The following is a 19,856-nucleotide window of genomic DNA, read 5'->3' on the forward strand; positions in this document are numbered from 1 at the left end:
AATTTGATACAGCGACAGAAGCTTACCTTAAATGATCTGTTATCAAAGAATAGCCCGTATCAACTGGTTGAAGATGTTAACGTGGTGGGCCAAGCTAATGTCTCCCTTCACGATAACAGTCAATTTCCCCCCTTAACAACAAAGAGAAACCCTGTTTCCACCGAGAAAACCGAGAAAACTACCTCTGGAGACAACTGACAGTTCAGAGGACGAGCTGTCCTGTCCAATTCCCTCACTTCACAAGCAAAAACAGTGCGATGAGGAGGCAGAGGAACGGGTAGGCGAAATGCGAATGGAAAGTGATGAACAGAAAGATAATACACATACAGTACCAGAAAATGAAGGGCGTGTAATCAGTATTAGTTTGCAAGAAACAACTGGTGTAGTAGCCGATTGCAAAGATCAGCAGCTATCTGTTAATAAACAAATTCAGGGAGAGGTCAAAACTGCAGTTTCCATTTGTTTCTCTCGATCAGGAAGTAAGTGATATCAATAAAGAACGAGGAAGTGGTGGGCAAACTGAAATCACGGTCAACACTTCAAGGCAGGCGCCGGCAACAGAAATTGGGAAAGCGTCTGCTACTGCTCCAGATGAGCCACGAAGTAAAATACAGACGCAACCAAATGAGAATGTAGCTCGTAACCAAGGCAAGGGTAAATCAGGAAAGGGCGACCCAAGCCCAAAGGATGTTCGGTCCGAAACGGTCCTATACGAATCAGTGGAGGAAAAATCAGAAAGTTTACCAGGAAACCAGTCTGCTTGCGGTACAAGAGAAAACATGAGAAGTAGGAAAAAAACGGGACAGTAACTAATAAACTGATTGAAGTGTTAATCCATGTTCAGCCTTCCGAGAAAACTGTTATAGCTTAACTGAACTCTGAACCACAGGAAACTTAATTCGTTCATCAAAACAACTACATAGTGACAGCGCAATGACACAATCTTATTTTCTGTCACCACTATAAACATAAATAAAATTACGTCTAGTTCGAAATTATCGGCCCTTAAGGAATTTTTGTACGAAGACTGATATTGCCCTGTTACAAGAACTTCTAATTTCGAATTTAGTAGTTCCCGATTTTGTCAGCTACATAAATGTGTCTCCCGAAACAAGTGTTGGAACAGTTGTTTTGGTGAGGGAAGAGATTACAGTAAGAGATGTGGAACGACTGGAATCCGGAACGGGAATAGCACTAAATATCTATGATGTGACTACCATCAATTTGTATGCCCCTTCAGGAAGTTCTCTCCGAGCTGACAGGGCACGTTTCTTCAAAGATGACCTGTTATACTTGTTAAGGAAAACTCCAAGACAGTTATTACTTGGAGGTGAATTTAATTGTGTTTTAAATCGAAAAGATCAGTTACCTAATTTTAATTTCTCAAGTGTGCTAAAACATCTAGTTACTGGTTTTGAATTGAAGGATATATGGGAAATCAAATACCCCTCCATTGTTGAGTTCACTTGTCACGACAATACCACGTAGTAGGATTGATAGATTATATATTTCTAGAAATCTTGAAACTTCAGTGACAAAAGTAGAAACCATTCCTGCGTACTTTTCAGACCATTCAAGTGTCTTAGCTTGCATAAATCTAACAAGACAGCCAGTTCGCCGATTAAAAAATCAGTGGAATTTGAACACTTCCTTGTTAGTAAATCATGGTTTAGAAGACCTGATTAAAGAAACATGGGCAATATGCCTGCGTGTTCGTGGTATATATGCCTCTGCTATCGACTAGTGGGTTAAAATGGCGAAGCCAAAGTTGAGGAACGTTCTTATTCAATACAGTGCCCAGAGCGCAAGAGAAATGAAATGCACTATAGAATATTACTGTTCCGTTTTGAGAGATTTATATGATTAAGTCTCAGCAGGTTCCTCACTTCGGATAGCAGACATCAAAAAAGTCAGTGCCAAGTTACTTAATATGAAGAGAGGTTGCGACGGGTCAGGCTCTTATCGCGCAGTTTCCTTTCCCTGAAAGAAAATCCACCTACCTCGTTTCTTAGGTAGTTGCTGCACTCGCCTCTCCTGATAGCAGCTACTGGAAAAATTGCAGAAAAGCAGTGTTGAAGAAACTGCAATTTAATAGCCGCTCACCGGAGGCCGCGATACATGTTTGCTGAAATACAATCTATGAGCAATCTTCCTAAATAAATTGAGTTATTGGAATGGTAGTAATTGTTTACTCAAACGAGAACGCGAAGTTGGTAATTCTATTTAAGCTCTTTATTGTCTTTAAGCCTGATCATCAGCCCGCTGATCTACGTTTGAAGAAAGTTCAGTTCACAATTCTATCCACACTCAAACCCCGCCAGAATTAGCTTTCAAAGTTACGGAATTTACTTAACTGCAACACAGACGATTTTCTAACATACACGTTTGCAGTCGATGTTCAATAATAGTTCGTTTTTTAACGTTAATGCTCGCCATAAGCACTTAGTAAAAGTTTACGAAGTACCGCCACGCTTTTAATTATTAAAGTTACTCGCGTCTTTCGCGGAACGAAAAGTCACAACTCGCTCAAACTCACACTACGCGTTACTGGACTCTTCCAGTCTCAAATCGCACAGTACCGAACCGATGAAGCCGTTTTATGACTTCATTTTACACATTATTCGCGAGGACACATCAAGCATGTCTCTTCTCGATCACAGTTCCTTCGCGACTCCTCATCCACTCGCGACTCACTCTCCTAGTCTGCTAACCGTCCTCGCATCTCATTGGCTCACACATCACACAGCCAATCAGAATTAACTCTTTGGGTGCGCCTCGCGCCAAAATCTAGCACGCACCAGTCATGACTTCTGAATCATTTACGTCATGATTTCTTGTTACACAAAATTTACTGTATAATTTAACAAACCGAAAGGAAAACTAGACTTTACTTTATTTCCAGAAATTATTTAAATACTCGCGAACGTTCTGGCTGCTTGTACAATACCATACACTCTTGGACATCCGACATTCACTAAGATGGGGAACCACTGGCGACTCTGTTCCCACGGTTACATCGTCTGAACACTTGCGAGTTCCAACCTAGATTTTATACACTTGCAAAGAATGGCGAATGTCCCTCTTTCATTCACTCAGGCACACTCATTCACTCTCACCTACGCATATAAAATAACTGTTCACAAAAATTCAAAACATTTATGGTTTTAACAAAGTTATAGGTGAATTTCTAAAAGTAAAATTCTCAAAATAAATACAAAAGCACGGAAGGTGATTTTGTTTCATAGTTGGATGGTCACTGAAGGTGATCTATACATAATGGTATTTATTTAGACTCGAAAATTGTAGAAATTTGCGTTTTCTGTAAGATTTTTCTAATTCCCAAAATATGCAGGTTTCAAAGCTCAAATTTGGATGACTTATTTTTATTCATAACAGAAACTAGTATATTAACTTTTAATTTCCTCAGGTTCCTCAGTTAGAAGTTATTAAAGATGAAAGTTCCACGTTATACACGCGGCTAGTTAGCGCACAGGTCTTACATTCTCACGGTACAGACATGCCATATGGTCGTGACGTCAGACGAACGGACACCGGTAATCTGCCCGCTACAGCACATATGCTAATCTGATGGCTACTTTACAGTCTGTCTACATTTCACAGTAAATATTTGATAGAAAACTGTGCGCTCGCACTAGTTGCGACGCCACACACCTCCTGAGGAAACTAAATTTTTTCATCCATGACAAACTTTTAGTTTTCTAAAAAAAATTTCTATTAAAGATTTACTCAAACAGCTATTTAACATTTATAGTTCCTGTACATCAATCATCCACTTATACCTAGGGCTGACGACCTACAAAACATCTTATATCTAAACATGCACTTTTATCATCATTCAAAAAAAAATTTTTCAGATTACAAAATTCTATTTACAAATTCCTGAAAGAGAAAACAAACCTAAATACTATCTTGATGTACGTCACACGCACACTAACACTACTATCGCTATGGTGAGCGTCACTTTTTTACCACTTACACTTAAGATTTTGATAGCACTCGTAGTTCGACCGGGTCCTGCTTGGGAGGTCCATTTCAAGTCTCGTGCTACCACCTCTGTTTACTTCGGCGCACCTGAAACATCAGCTGGCCTCAGTTCCCTTTCTAACTGCTACGTCTTAACCTACAGCAGCGATAAATGGCGCTATCTGCTTGACTCTAAAGTCTCATATTTTTGATAAAATTTACTTTACAGTATGTACAATTTTCAAAATTTTTTTTTTTTTTTTTTTAAGTGAAAAGTGAATTGACTTTCCTAATGCAGTACCGAAGTGGCACATTTACTCTTTAATTACTTCTTCATCTCATAATCAAACAAGTTATGGTTACATAAGAAATACTAAGAAAAACAATTCCTACAAATAGTTCACAAATACATAATAAATCTCCGCCAGCACTGGTGACTCTCCAGTTCCTGTAGAATACACAACAATATAAAATATACACAAAATTATCAATATTACAATTCTGTCTCCAGGCAATCTCCTGTAGTCCTGTATCATAAATTAAACACTGAAAAATACATATTTACTTATTCATTTATCAACACTACAATCCTTATACTAATCTCTACGACAAACTTGGGGAGCTTTGTGTGTCTCTGGTCAAAAATGGAATCGATGTCATGGGTACTTTCCTCATCTCACATATCTGGAGTTACTTCAATTTCTTGTCAACATCAGGTTTTCTCTAGTCACATTCGGGTTTAATTTACAACTCTCATACTCATACTTCACACACTCAGGTTAGTATTTGTTAAAGCGTTTCCTACTAATCTGCGAAACCTCGTTACCCATACTTTCTAACATACATCCACCTCCTGAGTTACCAACGTCGCCTCAGCTCTGTTTACTTTCGTAGCCTCACTTCCTTTTGTTTATCGCTCCATACTTTCGGCAAAACGTCTTCAAAATCGTTCCAAAATTCTCTGGGGTGCATGTTCTTACTTGGGTCAAATTTTAAAAACTGTCTGTGGGTAACATACGCAACCTCGGTAGATTCAATTATTCCACTGGAAATTATACTACCACTATGGTTAGAAACACACTGTTCTACATTGGTTAGTCTGCATTCATGCCCACAAAGTTGCTCATTCACACTTTCACTGAAATGGCTTATGTGAGTCTCTAAATTATTGACCTTATTTACAACTTGCTCTCCAAGTTTCTCACACCGAATTTTGGTATCATTTACTTTACATTCTAAGGCGGCATGATTAATTTCATTGGAATTCTCTACCACTTTTATGTGCTCACATACTTTATCTAATTCTGCATCAACATGGGATTTAAATTGCTGTTGATCCTCAGTAACCTGTTCGATTCGTGTCGTCAATTCACTTTGCACTTGAACAATATTTTCTGTACATTCTAGTTTAACCTGCTGTATTTCAACATATACTTTACTACTGAGCACTGCTAAATCTTGCTTCCAACAGTCTCTGAGATCGGATATTTTGGAATCTAAATCAGCGCCCATTTTAGTCATCTCATTACTTAAATCAGATCCTAATTTAGACATTTTTGAATCCATTTTACTTGACATATTAGTTTCCATTTGTGACATATTAGTTTCCAATTTTGATATACTGGAATCCATTTTTGACATACTGGAATCCATCTTACTTGACATATTGGAATCCAACACGTTCATCTTAGTTAATAGATTCATCAGCATACTGGCGACATTATCCTTCGCCCCCTCATTTGCTGATACAATGTCCCTATTAACATTAACTACCGGCATGGGTAACTGTAACTCACTGGGCACTGACATATTTGGATCTGACTCCAAACTATAATTAACATAGGATGAATCAGTCAAACTACTACTGAAATTGGGTTGAGACACGTCTAAACTAAAATTCATGGGGTCATTTTCACCTGTCTCCATCCCACTATCACAACTTAGTTCCGCCTTTTTGTCACTTGGTTGAAACTCAGCCATTTTTCTCAGTTTGACTCCACAAACACACAAAGTTTTCAAAAGCACTGTACTTAACTTTGTGCTTCGGCGTGCTGCGTTGCTGCTAGATGAAACTGCGGGTCCGTTCACCATACACTGCAATGCTGTACCAGTTTCCGGGCCCCCGCTCGAATCAGCGCTGCCAACTGCCACTACTGTCGTCGCCTCTGCGTAGTCTCCGTAGCTCGTCGTCTGCCAGACGCCGTCGTAGGCTGCTATTCCAATCGGCGCGTAGTCACCGAAAAATTCTTCCGTTCCGTACAACACATTACAGTTCACGGACACTTTCACTGTCCTTCCTATTCACGTGGCGATATCAATTTGTACGCTACACAGTTCCTACACATAGCGAGCACTTCTGTATTGTCCGGTAATTGTCACTACTGCTTTTTTTGAAATTCACTGGAATTTACTATTTTTATTTCCCGGCCGATGCACCACTTGCGACGGGTCAGGCTCTTATCGCGCAGTTTCCTTTCCCTGAAAGAAAATCCACCTACCTCGTTTCTTAGGTAGTTGCTGCACTCGCCTCTCCTGATAGCAGCTACTGGAAAAATTGCAGAAAAGCAGTGTTGAAGAAACTGCAATTTAATAGCCGCTCACCGGAGGCCGCGATACATGTTTGCTGAAATACAATCTATGAGCAATCTTCCTAAATAAATTGAGTTATTGGAATGGTAGTAATTGTTTACTCAAACGAGAACGCGAAGTTGGTAATTCTATTTAAGCTCTTTATTGTCTTTAAGCCTGATCATCAGCCCGCTGATCTACGTTTGAAGAAAGTTCAGTTCACAATTCTATCCACACTCAAACCCCGCCAGAATTAGCTTTCAAAGTTACGGAATTTACTTAACTGCAACACAGACGATTTTCTAACATACACGTTTGCAGTCGATGTTCAATAATAGTTCGTTTTTTAACGTTAATGCTCGCCATAAGCACTTAGTAAAAGTTTACGAAGTACCGCCACGCTTTTAATTATTAAAGTTACTCGCGTCTTTCGCGGAACGAAAAGTCACAACTCGCTCAAACTCACACTACGCGTTACTGGACTCTTCCAGTCTCAAATCGCACAGTACCGAACCGATGAAGCCGTTTTATGACTTCATTTTACACATTATTCGCGAGGACACATCAAGCATGTCTCTTCTCGATCACAGTTCCTTCGCGACTCCTCATCCACTCGCGACTCACTCTCCTAGTCTGCTAACCGTCCTCGCATCTCATTGGCTCACACATCACACAGCCAATCAGAATTAACTCTTTGGGTGCGCCTCGCGCCAAAATCTAGCACGCACCAGTCATGACTTCTGAATCATTTACGTCATGATTTCTTGTTACACAAAATTTACTGTATAATTTAACAAACCGAAAGGAAAACTAGACTTTACTTTATTTCCAGAAATTATTTAAATACTCGCGAACGTTCTGGCTGCTTGTACAATACCATACACTCTTGGACATCCGACATTCACTAAGATGGGGAACCACTGGCGACTCTGTTCCCACGGTTACATCGTCTGAACACTTGCGAGTTCCAACCTAGATTTTATACACTTGCAAAGAATGGCGAATGTCCCTCTTTCATTCACTCAGGCACACTCATTCACTCTCACCTACGCATATAAAATAACTGTTCACAAAAATTCAAAACATTTATGGTTTTAACAAAGTTATAGGTGAATTTCTAAAAGTAAAATTCTCAAAATAAATACAAAAGCACGGAAGGTGATTTTGTTTCATAGTTGGATGGTCACTGAAGGTGATCTATACATAATGGTATTTATTTAGACTCGAAAATTGTAGAAATTTGCGTTTTCTGTAAGATTTTTCTAATTCCCAAAATATGCAGGTTTCAAAGCTCAAATTTGGATGACTTATTTTTATTCATAACAGAAACTAGTATATTAACTTTTAATTTCCTCAGGTTCCTCAGTTAGAAGTTATTAAAGATGAAAGTTCCACGTTATACACGCGGCTAGTTAGCGCACAGGTCTTACATTCTCACGGTACAGACATGCCATATGGTCGTGACGTCAGACGAACGGACACCGGTAATCTGCCCGCTACAGCACATATGCTAATCTGATGGCTACTTTACAGTCTGTCTACATTTCACAGTAAATATTTGATAGAAAACTGTGCGCTCGCACTAGTTGCGACGCCACAAGGTCAAATAGAAGGGTTTAAAATAAAATCGAAGGCAAATTTGGTATCAGAAGATGAAACTACTTCCCTGTATCATTTAGTGAAGCATACGAAAAACGGGAGAAGCACTTTTATTGATGAAATTCGAACAAAACACGGTACGATTCTCAGAACACATCAGGGTATCATGGACGATATTTATCGCTATTGTTGTGAGCTATATTCTGTACATCAAAGTAGTGATGCTTCCTTGGAAGAATTCCTTGACATCCTAACCCCACAGCTGACAGAAGATGGCAACGAAAATTTTCTCGAGGTTGTCAGTGGAGAGGATGTGTATGAGACTCTGTGAGCCTCACCACCAAAAAAATCCCCAGGACCGGATGGTCTGCCAGCAGTGTTTTACATCCGCTACTGCCCAATAATAGGTGCGAAAATCACGGACATTGTAAATGAGGCTATTCATTGTAAAATGGTTCCGGCTGAGTTTAAGGAGAGTAAAATTGTTCTGGTGCCAAAAACAATGGAAACAAAGATTTAAATAATTTTCGTCCAATTTCACTGCTGAATTCTGTTTATAAATTAATAGCCAGAATAGTAAACAAGAGAATTTCATGCCTTACAGATAAAATTATTAGTCAACATCAGAACTGCGCGCAAGGCAGAACCATTTTTCTATTCTTGCAGAATTCAGGGATATCTTTGCAATAACTCCTCTAACAAACATAAAGTGTGCTTTATTTTTTTAGATTTTTATACAGCGCTCGATGTACTAAATCATGAATATCTGCTACAGACATTGAAGAAAGTAGGTTTGAACGATAGAGTCATACAGTTGCAACTGGAATAAATGCTAAAATAGCGATGAATTGCCAACAATTCAGGCCGATGCAAATACAACGAGGTGTTCGTCAAGGAAGTCCTCTGTCCATGTCGCTCTTCGCCACTCCGCTCGAACCTTTCCTCCGACATGTCCATGCTAGATTAAAAAGCTTAACATTTTCAGAACATAACACATCCAGAATAGTGAGGAGGACTTCAGAGCTTCTCAGTCAGTCATCGCTGGAAGAGAATACTATTAAGAACCTGCTCCCCAAGGCACCAACACCGCCCACGTTCTATGGTCTGCCGAAGGGACATAAGAAGGACACACCGTTGAGGCCGATAGTGAGTTCCATCGGATCGCCGACCTATAAACTTGCTAAACATCTGGCCAGCCTCCTCTCTACGCACATTGGACACTGTAGACACCATATAAAGAATACAGCGGACTTCATCAATCGGATTAAAAGTCTGCGACTTGCTGAAGGGGATATTATGGTTAGCTTCTATGTGGTATCTTTATTCACGTGTGTCCCCATCACAGAATCTATTGACTTGCTGTCCCAGCTCTTTGAGGACTCCATCGTGGATTTATTTAGGCACACTCTGTCGTCATCTTATTTCTTACATGATGGAGAATATTTTAGCCAAACTGATGGCGTGGCGAAGGGAAGTCCATTAGCTCCAGTAGTAGCCAACCTCTTTATGGAGCATTTCGAAGACATCGTTTTGTACACGGCTCCTGCAAAGGCGAACTGTTCTTATCGCTGCGGCGAAGATACCTTCGTCATTTGGCCACACGGACAAGAAAAGTTAGAAGAGTTCCTGGAGCACTTCAACAGCATCCACGACCACATCAACTTCACATTGGATGTAGAGAAGAAGGGTTACCTGCCTTTCTTGGACGTGCTTGTATCCCAATGGGTCTCTAGGTCATAGCGTTTTCCGCAAGCCCATCCACACGGATCGGTATCTACACGCCACCAGCTTCCATCACCCAGCACAGAAACAGTCAGTTCTGAGGACCTTAGTACATCGAGCTGAAAACTTGCCGAGAGAGTTGAGCCACTTACCCAAACTTTTTAAGGAAAACGGTTACAACAACAAACGGATCTCACAAGCAGTGTCATCCAAGCGTCAAAGAAAGACGACCTCCGAAGAAGACACCAAGCAGGTTTCATTCTTACCGTTTTTTGGTTCGACAGCAGGGAAAATTAGTCGGCTACTGAAGAGGCATAAAATAGACGCAATCTTCAGGCCTCCGGCAAAGATACGGCAACTAATGAAACCTGTGAAAGACGATGTAGGTCTCAGAACGCCAGGAATTTACAAGATACCGTGTGAATATGAGCAGTTCTATGTCGGACAGACTGATCGCACTGTTGAACAGCGCCGCATACAACATGAAAGGCGTTGTCGTGTGCGCTATCCCGAAAAGTCAGCTGTAGCAGAACATGCTCTGGAAAACGGACACCGAATTGCACACGATGAGACGTCAATTATTAAACGGACATAGTTTCTGGGATAGCGTGATAAACGAGGCCATAGAGATTAGAATTTCTGACAGCACCTTCAATAAAGACGGTGGACTGCAGCTGATCCGGTGTTGAGGGAGTTGAAGCGGGCCGGCGGTCGCACGGCCAAAAAATTACCATATATGGTGCGTTGCGGGCCCGAGCACCAGTGACATTACGAGCGACGGGCGGCTATATAAGCACGGTAATGACAGCTACACAACAGTCATCCACTTGACAATGACAGAGGAGATGTCTGGCGAACGCGTGTGGGCAGTAAGCCACTTGACGTGGCTTGAATCTCGAGAATGTTTTATTAACGGACTTCGCCGTGAAAGCATGCATTCATACACAACAAAACATTAAAGCTGCATTATTGGTTTATATTAGAACTCTGGAAAGTGACAGTTTTTATGGAAATGTCCTTATCGATTGGTTAAAACCATAAGATTCTCTCTGATATATGTGATATTTAATGGCTGACACATTGCTCTGTTCATCTTTACACTGTGATGTGTAAGTCAGTTTTGCAGTGAAAGACTTATTATACAGATGTGATCACTTCAGATACTTAACATTGAAATAATGTCCAGAAAGTGTAGTTGAAAGGCTAGTCAACTCAATAATATCTCCTTTCCGCCATTCTCAAGTATTTCACAAAATGTCTAATAACATTATTAAATTGTTTTTATGTGTGATGGGCATGAATGTGAAAAATTAACAAAAAAAGTTGGTGCAGTGGATAGAGTTTTGAGTTAGCATGCGGGAGGTCGAGGGTTAGATCCTGAGTTAGGGCGCATTTTTTTTATTTGCTAATTTCATTCAGACATTTCATACTGTAATAAATACCGTTTCTTAGTTCACATGTACCCTAAATTTGCAACATTTTGTAACGCTGAACATAACAAATACGTGCTTCGACAAATAAAAAATAGAGAGTTGAAACAGATAACCTGTCATAGAACAGAATAACTATAAAAACAGTATCAATTTCGAGATGCTAAAGGTGATAGCACAGTACAATAACACAACATTACTTGTCATTTATACTACATGTAATATGAGCTCTCAGATGTCGCACATTAGCAACCAGTGACAATAATAATGTCCATATAAATGACCGCATGACCCTCACAAAAGAATACGTTGCCCTCAGAACAACAGATGCTCAAAGCGACCTCCCTGCACGTCCAAATATTGAGCAACCCACGGGATCACACAGATCTGGACCATTCGCAGCAAAGGTGCGCCCACATTAACAAATGGTTCAAATGGCTCTGAGCACTATGGGACTTAACATCTTAGTTCATCAGTCCCCTAGAACTTAGAACTACTTAAACCTAACTAACCCAAGGACATCACACAACACCCAGCCATCACGAGGCAGAGAAAATCCCTGACCCCGCCGCGAATCGAACCCGGGAACCCGGGCGTGGGAAGCGAGAACGCTACCGCACGACCACGAGATGCGGGCCCATATGAACAAAAACAGCATAAACACGCACTACCAATTCTTCCACATTCGTCGGCGGAGTAGAGTACGCGTGTTCCTTCAGTGTCCCCACTGGAAGAATTCCAAGGGATTTAGGTCAGGTGAACGCAGTGGCCATACAACTGGACCTCGACGTCTGATCGATTTACCTGGAAATGTTCTGTCCAAATACTGTCGCACATTAATTCCAGAGTGTCGAGGTGCACCATCACGTTGGAACCATATCCTCTGCCGAACAACATCTTCCAGGCAGATAGTTACAGAGGAATGCGTGATTCCTCCATGCACTCAACCGGTCAGGCAACATGTAGGGGCCTTTCGCCCAATATTCCTGCCGAGACGTTAATACCAAAGTGAACTTGATATCCACAGGCGTGGGTGATGTGCGGGTTAACCTCACACCAATCGTGGGCATTGTGCATATTGAAGACACCCTCACGAATGAATGCTGCTTCATCCGACAATATTACGGTGTTCACGAAGTCATTGTTGGCGTCCTGTTGTTGTTGGAACCATTCACTGATGGCGATCTGCAGGCTGCAGATGTTGCATGAAAGCATAATGATAGGGGTGCAGACCATGCCCGCGCAGCAAGTTAACTACCATGCGTTGCGAGACACGCAGTGCCTCGCTGCGCTACATATACTTCTCTGAGGTTCTTGGTGTATGACCTCCAGAACAGCTACTTCAGTAGCTGGAGTACAGCGAGTCCTCACTACCGAAGGCCCAGCTCCGGACGACAAAAAACATTTTTATCTGAGTGGCGTCGACGAGGATATCTAACAGCATATTCATGAGCGGAACACCGGACCGGTTATCAGACGCACCAAGGACCAGAAGCATATCCACATATTCATCGTTTGTGTATGCCATACGTCTGCCACACTGGTTTAGAGGCTTACAATGAGAAAATTCGGTACGTATACGCATGTGTATTGGAGTCTGTCACGGGCGTGTTTCTCCGGTTGCAACTAGTCCCGACTGGTGGACAGCGCATAAATACGCCGTTAGTCCTGCGCGATGTTCCACCCAATGCGCATTACCAAATGGCTCTGAGCACTATGGGACTCAGTTACTGAGGTCATTAGTCCCCTAGAACTTAGAACTAGTTAAACTTAACTAACCCAAGGACATCACACACATCCATGCCCGAGGCAGGATTCGAACCTGCGACCGTAGCTGTCTCGCGGTTCCAGACTGCAGCGCCTAGAATCGCACGGCCACTTCAGCCGGCGCGCATTACCCCTCTGACAGATATTGTTCTGCATGATTCATCCGGATACCGCTAATTGTGAAATGTTCAGTTTCGAATTACAATGTTTCCCTAACGGTAATAGAGGTGATGTTTCCACGATCCATCTATAGAATAATAGCCGCGCGGGATTAGCCAAGCGGTCTAGGGCGCTGCAGCCATGGACTGTGCGGCTGATCCCGGCAGAGGTTCGAGTTCTCACTTGGGCATGGGTGTGTGTGTTTGTCCTTAGGCTAATTTAGGTTAAGTAGTGTGTAAGCTTAGGGACTGATGACCTTAGCAATTAAGTCCCATAAGATCTCTCTCTCTCACACACAATAATAATAATAATGATGCATTGAGATTTGTACTAAGCAGCATGTGGTTACGAGACTCAGTATTTAAAGGCATAATTAGTGGGATAACATATACAAATAGTAGCAGAGTTTGGACATTATTCGCAAAGCACATTGCTAGTCCTACTGGTAACGTAAGGCCCTAACGGAATGTAATGGACCTACACGAGGCAAGAATATTAGTTGGTACTAATCTATGGGACCATTGGAGGAGGGTACAAACAAATCAGCTTTCGCATCTAGTAGATGAATTGGTGCGAATAATGTCATGCTTGTTTCAAAGCTGAACAATCTTCCATTTCTACGATTGTAGTATGAAAGTGCAAATTATTCCTAGAGGACCCGCTGCAATCGCTGTTGACGATTAAAATGCCAGATACCATACCACCTGGACTACATTTACCAAATAAAAAACCCATTCCCCATCTGAGGATCGAACCCTTAACGTCCTGCATGCTAACCCAAAACTGTATCCACTGCACCAAATGTACAGTTAATAGGTGCTGGCAGAGGTAGTTACCATACATGTGGTTACAGTGTTGCCACATTGCCACTCTTTAATGTCCTTTTTCTTCCAGATGTACTCGCCGGACGAAATTTTGTAAAAGACATTTTTTTATCGCTGGCATGTGAGGAGTCGCGCTGCGAAGTCCGAGTGAGCGACTTTCGCTTCACCCTGTATAATATACAGGGTGTTAGAAAAACTTACGGCCAAACTTTCAGAAAACATTCGTCACACGCAAAGAAAGAAAATATGTTATGTGGACATATGTCCGAAAACGCTTATTTTCCATGTTTGAGCTCATTTTATTACTTCTCTTCAAATCACATTAATCATGGAATGGAAACACACAGCAACAGAACGTACCAGCGTGACTTCAAACACTTTCCTACAGGAAGTGTTCAAAATCTCCTCCGTTAGCGAGGATACATGAATCCACGCTCCGTCGCATGGAATCCCTGATGCGCTGATGCAGCCCTGGAGAATGGCGTATTGTATCACAGCCGTCCACAACACGAGCACAAAGAGTCTCTACATTTGCTACCGGGGTTCCGTAGACAAGAGCTTTCAAATGCCCCCATAAATGAAAGTCAAGAGGGTTGAGGTCAGGAGAGCGTAGAAGCCATGGAACTGGTACGCCTCTACCAATCCATCGGTCACCGAATCTTGCTTGTTGAGAAGCGTACGCACACTTCGACTGAAATGTGCAGGAGCTCCATCGTGCATGAACCACATGTTGTGTCGTACTTGTAAAGGCACATGTTCTAGCAGCACAGGTAGAGTATCACGTATGAAATCATGATAACGTGCTCCATCGAGCGTAGGTGGAAGAACATGGGGCCCAATCAATACATCAACAACAACGCCTGCCCAAACGTTCACAGAAAATCTGTGTTGATGACGTGATTGCACAATTGCGTGCGGATTCTCGTCAGCCCACACATGTTGATTGTGAAAATTTACAATTTGATCACGTTGGAATGAAGCCTCATCCGTAAAGAGAACATTTGCACTGAAATGAGGATTGACACATTGTTGGATGAACCATTCGCAGAAGTGTACCCGTGGAGGCCAATCAGCTGCTGATAGTGCCTGCACACTTTGTACATGGTGCGGAACCAACTGGTTCTCCCGTAGCACTCTCTATACAGTGACGTGGCCAACGTTACCTTGTACAGCAGCAACTTCTCTGACGCTGACACTAGGGTTATCGTCAACTGCACGAAGAATTGCCTTGTCCATTGCAGGTGTCCTCGTCGTTCTAGGTCTTCCCCAGTCGCGAGTCATAGGCTGGAATGTTCCGTGCTCCCTAAGACGCCGATCAATTGCTCCGAACGTCTTCCTGTCGGGACACCTTCGTTCTGGAAATCTGTCTCGATACAAACGTACCACGCCACGGCTATTGCCCCGTGCTAATCCATACATCAAATGGGCATCTGCCAACTCCACATTTGTAAACATTCACTGACTGAAAAATCACGTTTGTGATGAACACTAACCTGTTGATGCTACGTACTGATGTGCTTGATGCTAGTACTGTAGAGCAATGAGTCGCATGTCAACACAAGCACCGAAGTCAACATTACCTTCCTCCAATTTAGCCAACTGGCGGTGAATCGAGGAAGTACAGTACATACTGACGAAACTAAAATGAGCTCTAACATGGAAATTAAGCGTTTCCTGACACATGTCCACATAACATCTTTTCTTTATTTGTGTGTGAGGAATGTTTCCTGAAAGTTTGGCTGCACCTTTTTGTAACACCCTGTAGATTATTGGTGCAGTAATTACCACAGCTGCTGTAATATGTATTCACGATGTAGGAATCACATGTCAAATAAAGAAACAGTTAACTTTCTTCCCTTATTTCGTCTAGTTCGTACAAAAGAAACTTCGGACACACTATACGATATGGGTATGTATTAATCTTAATACCTTTCAGCCTAGCAGCACGCAGCATAACATTCACAACACATCAACGCATAAAAACTACAGGAGGGAGTACGGTGGGGGATGCGCGACTAATTGCATTAACTTACACTGTCGGAAAATGCAGCAAAACTGGGCTTCCTGAGCGGTTTCACGCAACTCCACGACGGCGAGTACCGAATTTGTGCTGCACACTACTATGATGGGCCAACATATTTGATATTGTCCTCGTTAAGAAAGTGAAGTGGATTGGCTTCACAAATAAAATGGAATGTGGAGTTTAAAATCTCAAGTGCTGGGATGAATTTGGCTTCAATTGCCATTATTTCATTCAGAAGGACTGAAACAAATTAATTAAACAAGCACAGCGGAAGTAACAGAATGGCAGGAACCACGGAATCCGTTAGAACTCACAAAGACAACTCACCGAAAATTATCAAATTGTTACGTAAGACGTGGCTGAGGATCATCAAAGTCATTATATGAAACTACAGGATGTTAAACAACTCCTGAATTACTCTCGATTTATTTTCTACATGAACTACTGCTACCCAAATGGACAGACTCACTTGGCAAAATACTCTGACCCGTTTCTGTCTACTTTGGCAAACATGTAACAAGATTAAACATCCACGGAAGTTTGAATTTCTACTCGTTTATCTCTACTCCCAGAAATGGCACGAACATGTGCTCATGTCCCCGTTACAAAGAAACTTGCATAAAATTCAGCTTTGCCCCACAAAAACTACAGTTAAAAGGCAGCAGGGACCCGCGTTCTCTCAAACGAACAACTTTCACCGCCCATTATTCACAAAACAGATTGCGGAGGTGATGGCCAAATTCAGTCTCAATGGCCACAACGTGAGTTGTGCCAGTTACTCTATATCATCAAAATTATGCCACTTCGCTGTCTACATCGGATTTAAACGACACATTGCAGATATCGTCGACGACAATGCAACTGATAACTTTTTATTCGTCTTACGAGCAAGAGCTCCACAAGAGCGCGTCCTTGTTCAAAGTACTTGGAGGGGAACGTCTGCTATGAGCTGTAGCCGTCTCACATCCTCTGCAGTCAATTATGCCGATGTTTTAGTAAGCTGTGAGGCAATCTCTTTGCTTAACTTTCTCCATAGGTTATACTTTGGCAAACCCACTACCCTTCAGCAATTTTGCTTAGTCTCTCAATTTTCCATATCCACAACATTCAAATTTGATGCAGTCAAATACAAATGGAAAGGAATAGAAACAAAATGCGAAGTGTGACACATTAAAATGAATCAAAGATGGGTTCATTCTCATATGCAAAGGCCATATTTCGTGAGTATTAAATAGAGAAAATTCTTATTATGCCACACAGTACCTCAGCAATCAATCTAGTGACACTCAGATATCATTGGCACTCAAAGGAGTGTACTATCAGTACCACTTCATAATGTCTATGAAAACTGTCCACTTTACAGTATTATCTGCAGTTCTGTGGTAACCTGAGATTACATCGAAAACGGTAGCACGTATTTTAGCTGAACTGATGGCATATTCTGTATTACTGGCTCAAATATCGCCCTACGCTTGGTTGGACATTGTCATGTTGGCATAAGCCAGGCGAGTTGAGAAGCAGTTGGAGTCCGTCTCTGACAGTTTTCCTGAGGTAACACTTCCCAGTGAGACACCCAGACTTTATTATTAGCAGATCAGGAATTCACTGTCTGAACCAGCTCCTGCATAGCAACATACAGGACTAGCTGTTAAGTGCAGATTAATTCAGATTCAAGTCATAAAATATAGGTGGGGAATACCCATAGGGGAATACCCATAGATACTAGAAAGGGGAAAACGTTTAGTGAAGTACCGCTATAGGTCCTTGTTACCTTGTTACCGGTGTAAGAAATGAGGTCTCCACCACTTCCGTGGACGTGTTATCACGGTATAAGTGTATATTTTTATTTTTATAATTATATATTTTATGATTTTAGTTGGGGTGGCATTAAATATTGTGGGTTAGCATGAGAGTTTTAATTAACTTATAACGCTATGACACTCGTACGGCTGCCCCGAAGTACGTACGATATAATATTTTTTAAACACAGCGCACGACTCACCGCCTTCTAATAAATAGTTTGAGTGAGCGCTGCTATTTAGAAAAGAAAATACGCGTATTCTTACGCAAACTGTAATTATTAATATGAGTCTCAGGGGTTACTGGTTATTTATGTACCAAATTACATAAAGATTAACTGAGATATTGCGTAATGTAATGATTTTCAATATTTCTTTTTCATTATTTGCAAGGCAAACCTGGAGAGAATCTCGTCTGCCGTTAGGCGGCCAAAATAAAACATACTGAACTCATGCAGTGCTGTGAATTTTGGTGACCGAAATAATTTTAACTTCGAAATTAATGAAAGATCAAAACTGAGAAGTCTCTCGCATTTACATTTAATATTATGACTTGAAATTTTAATTAAATAATACAATCAGTGTAATGGCCGACTAAATCCTGCCAGGGGAGATCAACTCCCTGCACTACGAAGTTATGTAAAAACGTTGTTAGTTATAATTAATGGTTACGATCATGAGAGGTGACAACTTTCAATAATGCACACTTTCTAATAACAATTTCTATTACATTTTTTCAAAAATACAGATAAAACTTACGTTAATTATCAGACAGCACTACAATGGTGGTCTACCGCTAGACGAAACAAAACAGGAGAGCTAGTTCAATCAAAGCATTGTCTCAGATCTTCATGGCCTGTGTTACACATAGAGTAAATATCTCTGGAGTGAGCATTGCGTTCTGCACATGTTGGCAACATTAAACCAGGATTGTCACGTGTTTTCGGGACTTCACTGTGCGTGTGTGCTTTCTGCAGCGTTTGATGATTATAACATCAAGAGTTTTTGTTGTGTTTCCCGTTTGTTGATTGTGTAGTAGCGAGGGTGAATTACTATTGTTGCTACGGATGCAAAGAAAAATATGTGAAATGAGGGATAGTAACTTTTCATGGATACATACCATGTAGCTCTAATTATAGTTATCAAATTAGTAAGAGACACTGTATATGTTTAAAAATTTCGAGACGCCTTATAATTAAGGCTTGATTCTGAAGATCTATTTTTCTACGATTTCATGACTATATAACAGATATTACGGCTCGTACAAGACCTTACGAACAATCGCTTCCCCTCGTAAGTTTGCTAGTGGAACAGGAATGGGAATGGTTAGTTGTTTCAGTAAATACTATCCTCCATGCATTTATCAGTGACTTGTCGGTTATGTATATAGCTTACTCAGTCTACTATTTATTTAATAAACTAGGAGCAAGTACGTAAAATGCGTTAAATAAATATCTCAAAGTGCCACCAGTAAGAAAAATTGTGCTTTAGGTCGCAAAAGTAAGAAAATAAATACGCAGAAATACAAGCAAAAAGGACGAATTAGCAGGGATATAATCGCTAATGTGCGACAAATTCGGTGTTTTTCGGACACTTGCAAAAGTACTAGCCTACTGTCAAGTCGTTTCGCAAGACTATCACTATAAAAATGTACATCACGCTCTGTAATATTATGAAGTGCCGTATCATACCGAAAACTACCAAAAATCGAGTGCATCTGAACTGTGACACCTATCGCAAAGAAGCAGAATGTAATACACTTGCCCTTAAAAGTTACGTAGCTGGTTTATTTCCAGTATCAAATGGATACTGTTAAAATGTCTGCGCAACATATATAAATAATCCACGACACGTATGAAAAGAGTCCGTCTGTACTAGGGATGTAGTGACATTCTAAATATACAGGGACAAACACACAACATCCCGAGATCTTGTGACCAGGCCGGCAATGTATGCTGACAACACAAAATCTGTTCTGCGC

General features: G+C 41.2%; 1 protein-coding gene across 1 annotated transcript in view; it reads left to right on the forward strand.

The window, feature by feature from the left end:
• LOC126278128 (poly [ADP-ribose] polymerase tankyrase-1-like) overlaps positions 1-19,856 on the forward strand; it is a 106,887-nt gene that overhangs the window by 34,733 nt on the left and 52,298 nt on the right. The window lies entirely within an intron of this gene.

The sequence above is a fragment of the Schistocerca gregaria genome, chromosome 6 (genome assembly GCF_023897955.1).
Source record: "Schistocerca gregaria isolate iqSchGreg1 chromosome 6, iqSchGreg1.2, whole genome shotgun sequence".
NCBI lineage: Eukaryota > Metazoa > Arthropoda > Insecta > Orthoptera > Acrididae > Schistocerca > Schistocerca gregaria.